The 15,489-nt window shown below is 42.6% G+C and overlaps 1 non-coding gene across 1 annotated transcript; it reads right to left on the reverse strand.

The window, feature by feature from the left end:
• Positions 1 to 13,817: 13,817 nt before the first annotated feature.
• On the reverse strand, positions 13,818 to 13,909 carry MIR129-2 (microRNA mir-129-2). Its single transcript, NR_032715.1, has one exon. It is a non-coding gene; the product is annotated as a microRNA mir-129-2 (primary transcript).
• Positions 13,910 to 15,489: the final 1,580 nt, after the last annotated feature.

The raw sequence follows: 15,489 nt of genomic DNA on the forward strand, positions 1-15,489 counted from the left end.
CAAGACACATGCATATACACATTGCAACATAAACTCCACTTTAGACAGCTCCATGAAAACCCAAGAACTTCAGCTTGAGGTCGGCAGAGCCCACCTCAGATCTGAAGGATATACGGAGCCCTTTGACTCTTCTGCTGTTATAGAAAACCAAGAATAAACAGGGGCTTCGGTGCTGCTAGTGTCAGGGTCAGTCTCACACCTTTATTTATATGTAATATTTGTGCAGTACAGATATTTGAAAATTTGTGCAGTTCTGGTATTTCACCCAGACCGTTTTACCCAAGGCCACATAATAATGGGCCTCAAATGTAGAAATACCAGAGTGGTCCCAATAAAAAGACTCTGACTACACAAGGATTACAAGTTTGCTACATGTAAAGGTATTTGCTCTGCAGGAAAAAGAAATGTTTAAATAAGAAAAAGGAAAAAGAAAGAAGACAAAAAAAATCTTTTTTTGGTTGGGTACATTTTGGCAGGGTGGGCGCAAGTGGATGTGACATTCTGAAGAGAAAGAAAACATCCAGAAAGAAAATGAAAATGAAAAACAAGTGACTGATGCACTCCACAGGGTAAAACACATTTTTAATGCAAACATAGGAGGAGCATGAGAGCTCTTTGGAAATAAGAGACCAGCCAGCTAGTCAGTTCATTAGCTCTTAGAAGGCCAGACTTAGCAGCCAGTCTACAAGGAGCAGCACAGCTTTGAGATCAATGTTGTTATAGCAATACAATTTTTAAAAGGAAAGAAAAAAAAAAAAAGAAAAGAAAACCAAATCAGTTCATGAAATTTTGAGCAAAAAATTTAATAGAATATTTTTAAAATTTAAATTCCTGATAAAATATATAGTATTCTTTCAGGGTACTTTTTTTTTTTTTTTTTTTTTTTACTATATTGAATGCTTTTCCTAAAATCAAATATGTATTTTCTATTTGCTGAGAATTTTCCCTAAGAGAATCTTTCCCTCCAAATCTATGTGTTTTCACATAAATTAGATTCAACCTTCTTATTTGTTTTTGCAGAAATTGCTATAATTTTTTTTTTTTTCTGAAAGAAGATCCTTCCCCAAAGTTGTATATTTTTATTCAGGATATTTTTAAATAATTACTACTTTTTCAAGGATTTTGTGATTATGGAGTAATTAAGATTTTAAAAAGTTAACCATAGTTATGACTCAGAAAACCCTTAATCCAATTATTAGGGTGAAGGATGCATTGACCTTTTCCCCTTTCAATCTTGTTCCTAGTTTGGAAAAAAAGAAATATTTTTCAGAGAGTATTAATTTGTATATTTATCCAAATATGGTAGCAAATTTAACAGCAGTGAAATTTTAAATAAGCTTGATATCGATTAGAAATATTTCCTATGTATAAATTTTGGTTGATGCATGTGTTTTTCTGCAAGAACAGAGTGGCACAGAAATTCATGTGATATTTATACTGTATGTTTTAAACTTATGTCAAATAGTCCTCTAAATTTAATTTCCCATAGTCAGATTTTTTCTTTCCTTTTTCTTTTTATATTTTAATTATTTTTCCTTTAATTGTCCTGGATTTTTTTTTCTTTGTTGCTCAGTAGCAATACCTTTTAATCACAAAATCATCAGTAAATAATGATGGTTACAGTAACATTAAAGGTTATAATTATATTTCTTACTGTTTTTCTTCTAAAGCTCTCAAGGTAGTTTACGAAGATAAAATCAGTTCTTTCTCTTTTCACAGTATTTAGAAGCTTGAGAATTGCATTTTTTTTTTTTTATGTGATACTGATGCTAAACCATTCTAGTTGGGATTTCCCTATACTTAAGGCTGGAGATGAAAATTTTACTTAAAGGTATTTTGATTTAGCATTGTCAGACACAGATACTTGCACAGTTCCATAATCAATCTTTTTAAGGAGGGAAAAAAACGTTCTGAGTTTTAGTTCAGATTTGATGGTAACCTATTTTTGATTAAAAGACTATCCCATGTCAAAAAAATATTGTCAATATTTAGTTTATTTATGTGGCAGACAGATTCCACTTTGATTTGAAATGAAACTTAGAGGAAATCATATTCTAGTGCCCTGGTCAGCCTGAGCCAATTGAGACTGTTCTAACATTAGGGTGGCTTCAGATACAAATGGCTTTACCTTCCAGGTGAGAAAGTTGGCCTAGGGTCTTTGCTTGTGAGTATATGTGCCTGTGTGTGCATGTGCACATGTGTGTGCAAATATGCAAACAAAAGAAAGACCTTGAAATTAACAGTATGCAGACGAATGTTGAGCATACAATTTCGGGATTTTCATGACATCGCTAAGCTAAGAAGTTGGAATAAGCTCCCTATGTCTCTCTGTCCCCTGTCCTCTCCAAGTTACTTCCTAGCTGGTCACATACTTCTCCCTCAATCAGTGAGGATCTTTTGAGAACACAGCCTCCCTCCTCTCTTCTCAGTAAACGTATCTTAGCCTCTAAGAGTGTGTGACATCAAAAAAGGATCCTGATCCCCTTTAAGAGAAAAAAAAATTAGCAGGCATCAACTTCCCTTCCAGACTACCATAAAACCTCCATTAAAAAAAAAAATGGCTCTATAAGCCGTATTTTACCCATAAGTTTGCATATTAACAGTCAACAGGAAGGATGGAAAAAGACCCATGTATTCAAAAAGATTATACCCCAGGTTGTGCCTGTCGGCTCAGAAAAATGGCAGGGAAAAGGAAGTATGCAATAGTACAATAAATTTCATCCTTGTAATCACTTCACGTCTCAGCTTCTCTTCCATGCTCACATAATATATTTAAACACAACAGGTGGGTGGTCACAATGCAAGGTATGAGAAACAATGAAGTATTTGAAAAAATATTCAGTGAAATTTTTGGAAAAAAATAATTTGGAGTAACTCTGGGACTCAGGTTTTTATGCTGGTTTTTTTATTTTTAATATTTGATGGTGTGAATTTGAATTACTTCTGAAAATTTCCATAAACTTTATTAATTCTCAAGTAAATGTCAGAATCTACTACTTTAATTTATTATAGGCCTTCCTGCATTAAAAAAACACACACACAAAATTTTGCCAAAAAGCAAAGCAGTAAATAAATAACAGTCACTATTTAATGTCATGTATAATCCCTTCATAAGTATAAATATTATAAATAAAACAACCTGTTTTGATACATTATATTAAGATCTATACATTTTATAATCTATGAGCACATACAGAAAGAAAAAATTGAGATGAAATCAACCTAGTGTTAAAACATAAGCTCTTAAAAATAAAATTAGTTTAAAAATGCTCTCAGTTTAAAATCGTACCTGGAAAAATATTTTAACTGAAAACTATATTTCTAACAAAAATATTAACTCAAAAAAATTCTTATTTTCAAATTAAGGAATGAATTTATGAAGAGCAGAAGAAAGTGGTGCACCTCCCCTAAATAAACATATTAATGAATTACCATAAAACTCCCTGTGGAAAGTCATATTTTCTTTGTGTCATATGAAAGTTAATGTTTTATAGTCATAAATAAAATACCTTCTTAGATAGTTGAGCTCTAGTTAAATGATGATCTTTACTGGAATAAATTATCTTTAGTGTTTACAAGTTAAGTATACAGAAAACAAATACAAAAAAAAGAAACACAAAATTTCATTTTAAATCTCAGATTAGCTGAGAGGTAGCTCACAAAGAAACAAGATTTTAAATTATAAAATGAAAATAAAACTATACAGTTTAACAGGTTTTCCTTCTTTTAAAAAGATTTTCCTTTCAGAATTCTAAAGCATCACTAAAAAATAAACTCAAAAGCTAATAGCTAATCCTCAAAAAAGCAATAAGCTTGCATTCGTATTTTTAAAATCTCATTTGTTTGTTATTTAAAGTGATAGCCACTGTTTTCATGATTGCTTCATATTTAAATACAGAGATTTCTTGTGTAAAACTATGTAAGACAGGTTTTTTCAAGAGAAACTTCCTAAAGGATAACTTTGAGAGGAAAATATCTACAATTTAGAGTTTTACAAGCCTGCAAATATATGAAAACACTAGATTAGACATCTATTTATATTACGGCCTAAAATGTTTGCTTAAATGTTTGTTTTATAAACAACACTGAGCAAATTTTAATTCAGTATGCTGTCAATAAAAATCTATTTCTTTAATAATTTGTATTATAAATGACAGTTTCTGTATTTCATTACCCTATTTATTAAAAAAATTTTTTTAATTAGGCATAAGAGAATTAACTGAGGGAAAACTGTTTTCCTCCTTTATTTAAATATTATTTCATTTAAACATGGTGTTGAGGTTCAGAGCTGGTAGAAATCTGAAAGATAGTTTGGAGGGCTATATCTAATTCACTCTTGGTTTGAGATTAATTGATAAGCTATCAAATTACTTACTGACCCGTCATCAGCTGAGAAGTACAGAATTTTCCTGATAATTTCATTTAGGTTCATAGAACCCCCACCTGTAGCAAGCATGTTTTCTGTCCTCTTTTTCTTATGCTTTGCCCAGTGCTCTTGGCCACAAATTCAAATTTAAAAAAAAAAAAAAAATCGAGCTGGATGCAGTGGCCTGTAATCCCAGCACTTTGGGAGGCCGAGGTGGGCGGATCACAAGGTCAGGAGATTGAGACCATCCTGGCTAACATGGTGAAACCTCGTCTGTACTAAAAATACAAAAAATTAGCCGGACGTGGTGGCATGTGCCTGTAGTCCCAGCTACTCTGGAGGCTAAGGCAGGAGAACTACTTGAACCTGGGAGGCGGAGGTTGCAGTGGGCTGAGATTGCACCACTGTTCTCCGGCTTGGGCAACAGAGTGAGACTCTGTCTCAAAAGAAAAAAAAAAAAAATCACTCACTCCACCACAAAATAAATGGTAAAATTATTTCTTGTCTTGATTTTTTTTCCCCTAAACTTAAAATCTGGGCCTTAAAGATGAGTTGACCCTGGGGATCATGGCTCCTCTACCGGGTTAATGTTAATGATTTGCCAGTTGAGGTATTAAAAGTTCAAGGTGCAATGTCCTTGCAATTTAACTGACCAGAGTCTACTACTTAGAAGCCAGGAACCCCTGAGCGAACTCCCCTTATGCAGTCGTTATTGGTTCAGCTCCAGACTCAGCCCCAGCCCAATTCACAACATCTGGAAAATCTTGGTAAGATTGGGACACTTGTGAAATTCCAAGAGTTTATTTAGACTCTTCTCTTATCTCATGACTCCTAGTCATTTTACATTCACTTTTCTGCTTCCTTATTCAAGGTTCAACTTCTCCAGCAACTGTTGGACTATATTTAGACCTGGATCTGCAGGAACTTGTCTTAACAATAATAACAGTTCATCTCGCTTGAGTACATACTATATGTCTGATGCACTGGAACGTGTATTTACTGACAGCTCATTTCACCTTCTCAACGATCTTATGATCAGCTACTTTTAATATCCCCATTTTACAGATGAGGAAACTGGCTCAGAGTTGCTCAAGGGCATGCAGCTGATAACTTGCTCAAGGGCATGCAGCTGATAAGGGCAGAACTAGGCAAAAAACCTAAATCTCAATGGTCTTCAAAACCCATTGTTCTTGACCAACAGGTTTCACTGCTTCCTTCCAATACTGCCTTCATCATCCTGCCCTTAAACAGTTAAAAGGAGAGATAGCAAGACCACTATCTAGGCCATGTTTGATGTATCCCTGAACCTTTTATTAGAATTTTTTTTTAAAAGACAGAAAAAAGGAAAAGTCACCAAGTGGAAGCAATGCATAGGCTGTGGGTTTAAATGTGGGAAAGTGGAAATGTAGAAAGGTCCATGAGGAAGGCTCCAATTTCTATGAAAACTGAATAAAATAAAGAGATAATAAACAAAAACAAAAATAGTTTTTGCTTCTCTTTGGAATGGCCTCAGATGTGTTCAACAGGTTCAGGGGACAAATGGTGGCCCTGGTGTTTTCTCCTAGCATTACCCAGAAAATGTAGGGACCATATCACATTCTTCCTATAATCAGCCCTGCAGTTTGCAGCCAAGACTTAAAAATAAATGCCTGATAGGACAAGTTCAGTGGATCAAAAGGAGGAGAACAAAGATTTTGAGGCAGGGGGTGTTTTAAGAGGAGACAAAAAGATTTATAAGATGCTAAAAGTAAAGTCAGAAGAAGGAAAGAATGAAGATTAAATATGCAGGAAAAGGAAAGAGAAAACATTTATGACAATGAATATTGTTACATATTCTTGCCCTTCTATTTTTCCTTTTTTCTTTCCTTGTTGGAAATTTCCTAAACATTGAAAATTTAGGACTAGATATATGCTGAAAATAAAAGTATCCTAGGTGAATCGCTTTTTCTCCCCAATCAAAATAATAATAATAATTATTATTATTATAAATAAAGGCAAAAAGTGATTTGCAAAAACAATTGTAATTAAATTCAATTGATTTTAAAAGGAACGTGAAAGCAAGGAATTAAAAGGAGAATGAAACAAGAAAGAGATAATCTTCATGTAGGGACACATAAAGTAGAGAAAAAGATTTTTCTATCAACCCTTCTGATTTGCTCCCAGCGGGTAATCCTGGGCACTGGCAGGCTATGGAGCAAATGGACAGATGCTTCCAGAAAAGATTATCTTTTATCGTCACTCTAGGAATAGCTCTGGTCCTATAGCTGCTGATGCTATGATTTAAGCCTTGTATGACATTGCTATGTTTGTCAGACAGGAAAGAAAACACCATAATAATAATAATAGCTAACATTTGTTGAACACTGACTAGGCTCTTTACACATGTATAATCTCATTTAATCCTCACCAAAGCCTTACGGTGAAGGGCGTTATCATTATCCCCATTTTACAAATGAGGAAATTGAGAAGATGAAAAGTTTATATTTTGATGGATTTTCCTGTACTTTAGCCTCAGCAGCAGCAACTTGTTGCTTTCTTCACACACTTCATCCTGTCCTCCCACAACCTAACACAAAGATTTTACAAGTTCAGATTCCTATCTGGCTCTTTCAAAGATGGATCACTTCACTTCTAGGGTCCTCTCCTAGCAGTGACTTCCACTGGCTGTTTACCTGGGAGTGCTGAATAAGAGCATCTAACTCCCCACCTAAAGTCCAGTTTGTGTTAGTAGCTGATCAGTCCTAAAGTCAGTAAATGCCCCTTGCCCTAAATGAAAAAGTTCTGGTCTTCCTCAATGCAAGTAAGAATTCTGAGGATGCTGAAAGCAGGGAAGAAAAATGCTCAGAAAGAGTGGGAACTAAGGTGAAACCTTTGCACACAGACCTATCTATGTCTGTTTTGAGCCTTTCAGCCTCCCAATTTCTCCTTCACTGAAGATCTCAACAGAACTGCCTGCTATAGAGCCCCTTGCTGCACTAGGTGGAAGCAGCCAGTCTACCAACCCAACAGGGCCAGAAGTGGATGGGTCTTTCCTTCTCAATGAATCCCTGACCTGTCCAGCTATGATTGTGCCTGGTAGTCAAAAGCACCAGAGGAAATCCATCTTTGCCATGAGCCCTGGCACTGTGATCTTATACTGTCCAGCTCCAACATAAACCTCCGTTCCCTCCATGGAACCATCGACTTTACCAAGAATACTTAGCCTAAAAGATGCATTACCTCTTTGAAATTCCGCAGGACCAGGCTGAGATTAGTCATCAAAACTTCTCATCTGTTTCTGTCCTCAGCTCCACGTCTGCCTTGCCTCTCAGTTACGAGCTGCTGTTCAGCATTTATTCTAGCCACTTGCAGTATTAACTAAGTTCCAAATATTTATTCTCCAAAAATGGAAGGCCAAAATCACAATAAAAATGCAACAAAGTACTACTGGGGGGGAAAAAAAGAACAACTAAAAACCAAGATTTGACTATGTAACCTAAACTCAAACCTTCATATTGTAAAATGTAGGCCTTAGACACTTGATGAAAAAAACTTTAACTTGGGGTCCATGGAACCTAGGGATGTCCTGAGCTCCCTGAAATTGTTTATAAAATGTCTGGTTTTTGTTTTTGTTTTTTTTTTTCCTTTTTGCTGGGGACAAGGTCCATAGCTTTCAACAGATTATCAAAGGAAGAATAATTTATTTATATCTCCAATGTCTAGAATAAGACCCGATACGTAGTACAGAAGCTCAATAAACATTTGTTGAATAAACATTCAACATTTGTTGAATTAATGCATGAATGGAAGGGGTCTGACCCCCAAAGCACCTAATTTTATAGATGGAGATATTGAGGCCTAGAGAGGATAAAATTGCTTCTTTAAGTTCATAAACGTGAGTAGTTAGGACTGGATAGAATTTGCTCTTTTAATTCTTTCCACTGCTTGTCAGCCTTGTTTTGCTTTTTAACCTATTTGTATCTTTCACCCCATCTCATTTTTCTTCCTCCCAGTCTGTTGCTTTTTAAGCAGAGAAATGAATCTTATTTCCTAGTTAGAAGTTGTCAGAAAGCGCGGGGAGGTAGGGGGAGCAAACAGCAGGGAGAGACTGTGAAAAAGGCCACCAGAATAATTTATTTGTGATAGCACACACACCATGACTACTATTCTCATGTTCTGAAGACATGATTAATATGGGCTTGAAGTGGCTGATATTGGTAGAAATATGTAAAGCTGAAATAGTGGAGTTCAATCCAGGGTTTGGCAGTAAATCATGAGCTTAAAACTGACCAGGCCAAGCAGCTGTCCTACAAGCAGGTGATCTGCAGCATTCTAAAAAAGTATCTTGGGGACAAGGATCAAACAGATCTTCACTTCATTTGAAACCTCCTTATGAGGGCCTTCTTGCTTATAAAGGAGATCCTGGGTCAAACTACCTTCTTAACAGCTCTCAGTCAAACCCCACAAGACAAGAAGGATGAGAATCAACTGCCACCCAGAGGAGAGAAATAAGAGACAGGGACCCATGCCTTACGGAGCTGCTTCATGCTAGCAAATGTTTTGAAAAAGACCAATACTGGGATTCTATGACACAGCAACTTTCTTGTGCTGATGCCTTCCTCAGCAGACCAAGGCAACATGGATGCTCTGAGGTCTAGGCCATGTCAGAGACAAGAGATGACAGCCATACCTAACCTTCTAATGATGCCCCCAGAATGCTAATTGCAAGCAGAAGAAACTTTCTTTAAACTCTTTTTTGAACCCTGGCATTCTAAATGCCAGTCATTTTCAAAGGGAATCTGTTCTGTTGTCCTGGATTATGTTTACGGATTATCTATATGATTTGGTAGTAATAGGAAATGCTTAGTGGGAAAAAAAATACCCAGAGAACACAATAAACAACCTGGGGTTGAGCCCCAGCTGTGTGACCTTGGTAAAATCACTTAACCTCTCTGAACCTGTTTGATTTATAAAATGAAGAGATTAGTCTCTCTCTGAATATACTCTACAGTTCTTTCCAGCTTTGGCATGCTACATATTCTATCTAAATTTGAGGTTTAGTCTATCCATGGATTTTTTCAAACGTAATTTAGAAGAGATTACCTTTCAGGCAAGAAAATCACCCCCCATCATATTATTTTCTTAGATTTCCTCCCAGTGCAATTGAACTATCAGTTAAGGAGGGAGAAGGAAGACGTGAAACTCTTGGAATTAACAACTATTGCCCAAAGACAGATGCTGCAAACTTCAGGTCCTCATATTCAAAAGGGGAACTTAAAAGAAGTTAGGCTCATTTAACAATTTGATGGCCTCATCCACACTTTACATGCTGGGAAGTATAGACGATTCCAGTCAATTTACTTGTTATTTAAGTTCTACTTTTAAAGTGTAAAAATTTCCAACAATCCGTGTAGCAGACATTTAATTAATATAGAAAATAGATCTATTGTATAATGATCTGAAGATCTTCCATGTAATGTGCTTCTATTCTGCCATAGCCTCGAGTTTCCCTCTAAAAATTTCTGGCAGCTTCCCACATTTGGCTCACATGACCTCCAAGGATTAGGCAGGTAGCTTGGTTTCTCCTTTCCTCACAAATCTAACAGCCCTGGGGTTTCAAAATTCTCTGCCAAGCTCTGAACTGAAATCCCCAATAAGAATCACAGTATGACTTTGAAGCTCAGAAAAGCAGTTAAACAAAAGCTCTATAGCAAGAGATTTTGCTGGTTAATAGGAAAAGTAAATGCATTTAGATTTTAATGCCTTACCCTTCAAAAAAAATATCCAGAGCCTAAAACTTCTCCCATGCATCCTAGGCTGAACTCCAGTTAAGGAGACGTAACAACGTTTGGTATCCTCAGAGAAACTTGGCATGGCAAATGACCCTTCAACTCTGCCCATCCCCTGGGCCCCTGAGAGGCCCGAGATGGTCCAGGAAGTGGAGGTGAAGAAGGAACAGTGGGCCCCTTGAATAGGGCCTACACCCCTCAGTACTGGGGGTTTGGAAGCTTCTAAACACACAGGCCCAAGTCCTGTTTAGAGGATAGGACAGGAAGTCCTATGCAGTCCTATGCCTCATGCGGTAGGTACTCTGCCCTTTCATGTAACCTCTGTGATGGGTGCCTTCCTTTGCCAAGGACTAAGCCTTTGAGGACAGTCTCCAAGCACTGGATCTGTGGCTTCCCTGTATCTCATCATCAAGTGGGAAGTATGTGTGGAGGCCCCTTGGGTCTGCTCAGGCGAAGAAACCATGCGCTGACATCTTGGTACTCACCTGGGACTTCTAAGTTCATTCATCCAAGCTCTTCATCACCTGTGGCCTTTCAGAACTCCTCCTTCAGTGGCCTTCCCTCATGCAGACCTCTGGGTGTCAGGACAGGTCTGACCACCTGAAAAGGTCAAAAGATGGGCAGGGTTACTCTGCTGGCTCAGAAGGAGATGGGAGTGATTGGTGGCTGGGTCATTTCACAGGAAATCAAGGAGTGGGAAGGCTGAAGGAAAGGAAAAGGGTAGGGGGCACATCTAATAGCTACCAAGGCATGGTTGCTGATGCAAGAGCAGTCTTTCAAAGATGCCCACAAAGCCTTCCAGTTTGAAAAGTCCCCAGGACAGAGAAGACGGCCCTGGTCTGAGATCATAGCAAGCCTTCCCAGCACATCTGAATCGACCCACGCTTCTGCCTTTGCCTCCAACGTGAGACAGGCAAGGCAGAAGGACTGAAAGCAACCACAGGTCCGGGAAAGAGGATAGAAGAGACAAGAGGGCCGACAAAGGGAGGAAATCTGGCTCCAGACTCCAGGAGCGGAGAAGAGGCAGGAGAGCAGATCACCTGGGGTGTGGTCAGAATGGGCCTGAGAAAGACCACCTGTGAAACTGCCTTGCCTGGCCCAGCCACCTGCCTCTCCCCACTGGGGGCAGGTGACCTTGAGGGGACTCTGTGGCCCCTGAAACCCTTCCATAGCTCCAGAGATAACCCCTGGTCTTGATTTTTACCACAGGCAAAGGTTAAGCTTGTTGGCTGGGCCCAGGGGACGAAGTTTCCCCAGCTGCCTCCCGAACACTTCTCACACCCCCGGAAGGAGTAGCCTGGGGTGAGGAGGGGTCCCGAGGTGCTGCTCCCTCTCCTATAGGGCCTCCAGAGGTTGGCATCACATGCAAGTGCCTGGAAGTTTCCATCAGGCCCCTGGCTCAAAAGGCGAGGTAGCTTTATAAAGTGGGATGTGCATCGGCAGTTTGAGGGCTCATAAAGGCAACCCCCCCCACTTTGCCCTCCTTCCTTAGCAAAGACAAAATGGGTAGAGAGGGAGAGCTCAGCTCCCACTGGGCTCGGACTGACATAACCGCCCAAAGGAGGGAAGGAAAGACACCAAAAGCCACAAAAAGCCACCTATTTTCACTTATTGTGAAGGGAAGGGGGAAGGGGTCCCTTCCTTTGATCCCACCCAGAATGAGAGACCCCTTTCCGCAAGCTCGCAGCCCCGATCAAAAGTCAGCAGCCTCAGCCCCAGGCGTGCAGCCGCCCCAAGCAGCAGCTGCAGCAGCAGGAGCTTCTCCAAGGCAGCAACAGTTGTCTGGCTGAGGCGAGGCGAGGCGAGGACTCGCTCCGGTGCCGCACGACGCCGGGTTCGGCCATTGCTCCTTGGGCCCTGGAGCCCTAAACTCACACTTAGCCTCGGAGGGAGAAGCGAGGGGGCTAGGGTCGCAATAACCCTGAGCCGCCTGCGCTGCGGTGGCTCAACCTCTTCTGTGCAAGTTCACTTCTCTTGGGCCACCTCTCTCCCAAATCTGGTGAAGGTTCAGGCTTTGGGAGAGAAGAGGGCTTTCTGGCTGGGAAGAGGAGGGGTATGTAAGAAGCAAAAGACAAAAGAGGAGCTGAAGGGACACAGGGTGAAGCTATTTTTAATCTAACGTGGTTCTTATGCCTCTCCCTCCGCAAAGCTATCGCTCCACAGACGGCCCCAGGTGAGAGGCAGGGAGGAAAATCCCCGGAGCTTTTGCTTTTTCCTCCATCTCCTTTGCAGATCTTAGGAACCTTTTTACTCTTTTAGGAAACGCATTCAGGGAGGGAAAATTTCCTTTATCTGGGGAGGAAAGCTCTGATTTAGCCTTAGAGTTTGGAGTGCTCGCCTTCTGTGCCTTCTCAGAGTCTTAGCTACAAAAGATTGACTCTGTCCAGCACTCTCGGACTCTGCAGCCCTTCCTAATTCTGGAGAGGGTAGAGTCCGGGTGTTTAACCAGCGGACAGGGTAATGACGGTGGGCGTTTAGTTTGTTGGAAGAACGGTGGTTGCGATACGGGGGAAATTCAGGCCCTCCCCGAAAACGTGAAGGTTTGCAGCCCTCGGGTCTTGAACTCTGGTGTCTCTAGACCCGTCTTCTACCCGTTTCCGTCCCTGTGGGCACTCATGTGTGTATGTGTGTCCTTCTGGCCCAGTCCCTAAGGGCAAGGGCGTCTAGCAGTGTTCCTAGCAGGCTAAGGACGCGGGGAGCAGAATGTAGTGAAGGCCTGATTTGTGCCACTTGCGACCGAAGTGGTCAGGACTGCAATGAGTGGAGGGGGAGGAGGGGGACTCATAGACTCTTCCCTCCTGCAGCTTTGTCCCCCTCCCCAGGACCGGCTCCTGGAGAGGCCGGGATGGGGCTACTGCTGCTGCTGCTGCTTTTCTGCTCCTGCTAAGCGTCTGAGTCGGGCACAACCGCATCTCTCCAAAGCTCCTTCTCTGCGGGGGCTTCCCCAGTTCTCGCCTGTTTTACCCCCTTCCGTGCTACTTAGTTTTGAAAAAAAGGAGAAGGGGGAGACCCGAGGCTGCAAAACGCCCCAAATTAGGTTGGAAGTAGGCGCGGGAGGAAGAGACTCCGGGGATCGGGCGGTGCCTGTGTGTTTTCCCTCTTTTTCGGAGCTTCCCAATTCACGGCGGCTCGCCTCACCTCCGGGTCCCCCGCACCAGGACAGAAGATACTAAGGGCCTCTAGTCCCTCCCTGAAGGGCTTCCCGACCCCCATATTGCAGAATCGGATCATTAGGGTCAAAAACGACCACAAAATGTTCTAAACTGATTCATATTCCAGGTTCTGACTTGGCCCTACGCTCCGATCCTTTTTTTTTTTTTTTTTTTTTTTTTTTTTTGCATTGAGTGAAGGGTTATTCGTGGTGTGGGCGGGGGCTGGGGGGAAGACACAACTTCTGTAAACTTTTATTGCATTTTAGCTTCTTCTCACTTCTCCGAAAACACACGCACCCCACCTGCTCCAGTTCCCCCTGTGATACAAAGTCTGTTAAAAAGTTGGGGGCGGGGGACTCGCTCGGAGGAAAGACAGGTGACCAAAACCTCCGGGAACGCAAAAGGACAGGGAGGAAAGGGCCGAATCTTCCGTGGAAAACGGGGAAAGGGCCGGGTAAGGCTCGGATGGAGCAGCTTCGGGAAGGTGCGGGCTTCGGCGATCGCTGGATGGCTGCCGTCTTCTCGACGAGTGCGCCCTCCGCGAATGCTTTTTGGGGTAAGGGCTTCCGGCTATTGAGTTATGTACAGCAAGCCCAGACCGCAAAAAGATTCACGAAGGGCAGAATACGCCGGCTTCTTCGGTTCGCCGCCGCCGCCGCCGCCTTCAGCCCAGGATGTCTCCGAACCCCGGAGCCGAACAGGCTGGGTCTCACCAGCGCGCTCCATCGCGGCTCAGCCTCACCACTCCGCGCGCCGCCCGCCCCACCGCACCCCTGGACTCGTGTCTCCATTTCTCCAGACCGTCCGCGATCCCCCAACTCAGCCCCGAGAGAAGTGTGTGGAGGGCGAGAAGGGGACGGCGGAGGGGCACCCGGGATCCCGGAGCCCAGCCTCCACCCCTTTCCTGTCGCCACAGTACCCGGAGCCTCCCCGCCTGCCTGTCCTATCCCTCTATCCCCCTATCAGAGTTCCGCCAGCCACGGCTGCAAGGTCGCCGATCTCTGAACAGGTACAGTTCGGATTCCCCCCGAATCCCCTCTTATCCCTCCTAGTCCCCCAGCCAAGGTTCCAGCCGTGACTACAGGCGCTGCGTAAAGAGAAAAACTCCCCCAGAGCACTAAATAAATACAGACGAGGCCGCCAGCTCATTGGTGCGGGCTAAAATCGTCACCCACCAATCAGAAGAGAGCTCACATTTCCCCCTTTTTTTTCAGAAGGGGGAGGGAGAAAAAAATATTTCCATTTCTAATTATTCAACAAAAGCTAGATTGGAACATGTTAAAATATGGTTGTTGCCAAAAAACAAAAAAGCGGTTCAGGACCCCCTCCCCATTCCAGCCCAGGTGAGGGGGTAGCGCGATGTATTGGGAAAGAGAGGTTTAAGAGAGCGACCTCTCCCAACGGGACCCAAGCCAGAAGATCCAGACGAAAAATGACAAAGATGAACATAAAATAAACCCAAACTCCACACTAGTCAGCCTATTTCTAGAAAAAATGAGAATGTCTCAACACCCCCTTCCCCACCCAAAGTTCTGAATGCTCAGCTAGAAAGGTGAAGCTCCTCCCTCCGCATCCTCCCCCAAAACCGTCTCAAGATGGGGTGTCTAATGGCCCATTCGCCTCAGGTGCCCTTTCAAAGCTGCAGCCCTCCCCTCCCCACCAACTTTCTACCCATTCTGCAGAATGCTAGGGGGAACAACAAGGGGCGAACCCGTCATTGACTGCCGGACCCCAAAACGACGGGAGATTCCACCTTCTGCGAGAGGAGGAAAGGAGGGGAGGGAAGACTAGAGAAAAGGGAGAAAGATCTCCTTCCCTCACTCTCCCTCCCTCCCTCTTCCTCCATCCCGCTCGGTCCCCTCCCCCATCCCATCCATCCAAACTTTGAGGGGCTGCCCTTCTTCGCAGTGCAGCGCCACCCTTCCCACGTCCTCTCCTGCCCCTCCCCCCATTAGTACCTAAGCAGGGTGTGGGCTAAGGGACGTCCTGACTATCTCCCTCCCTAGCAGTACAGTCCCCCAGTGGGGGAAACCTCACCAGGATGGGTTACTGCAAACATTGCAAGAACTTGGGGGGAAAGTTGCCATATTTGTTCTTTGGCACCCTGGAATCGACGTGCGGGCGGGCGCGCGCGCGCACACACACACTCCCACCCTTGCCCAGCACGCCCGGAGAAAACATCTCTAGACGGTGGAGGCACTGT

This window comes from Macaca mulatta, chromosome 14, assembly GCF_049350105.2.
Source record: "Macaca mulatta isolate MMU2019108-1 chromosome 14, T2T-MMU8v2.0, whole genome shotgun sequence".
In the NCBI taxonomy this organism is placed as follows: Eukaryota; Metazoa; Chordata; class Mammalia; order Primates; family Cercopithecidae; genus Macaca; species Macaca mulatta.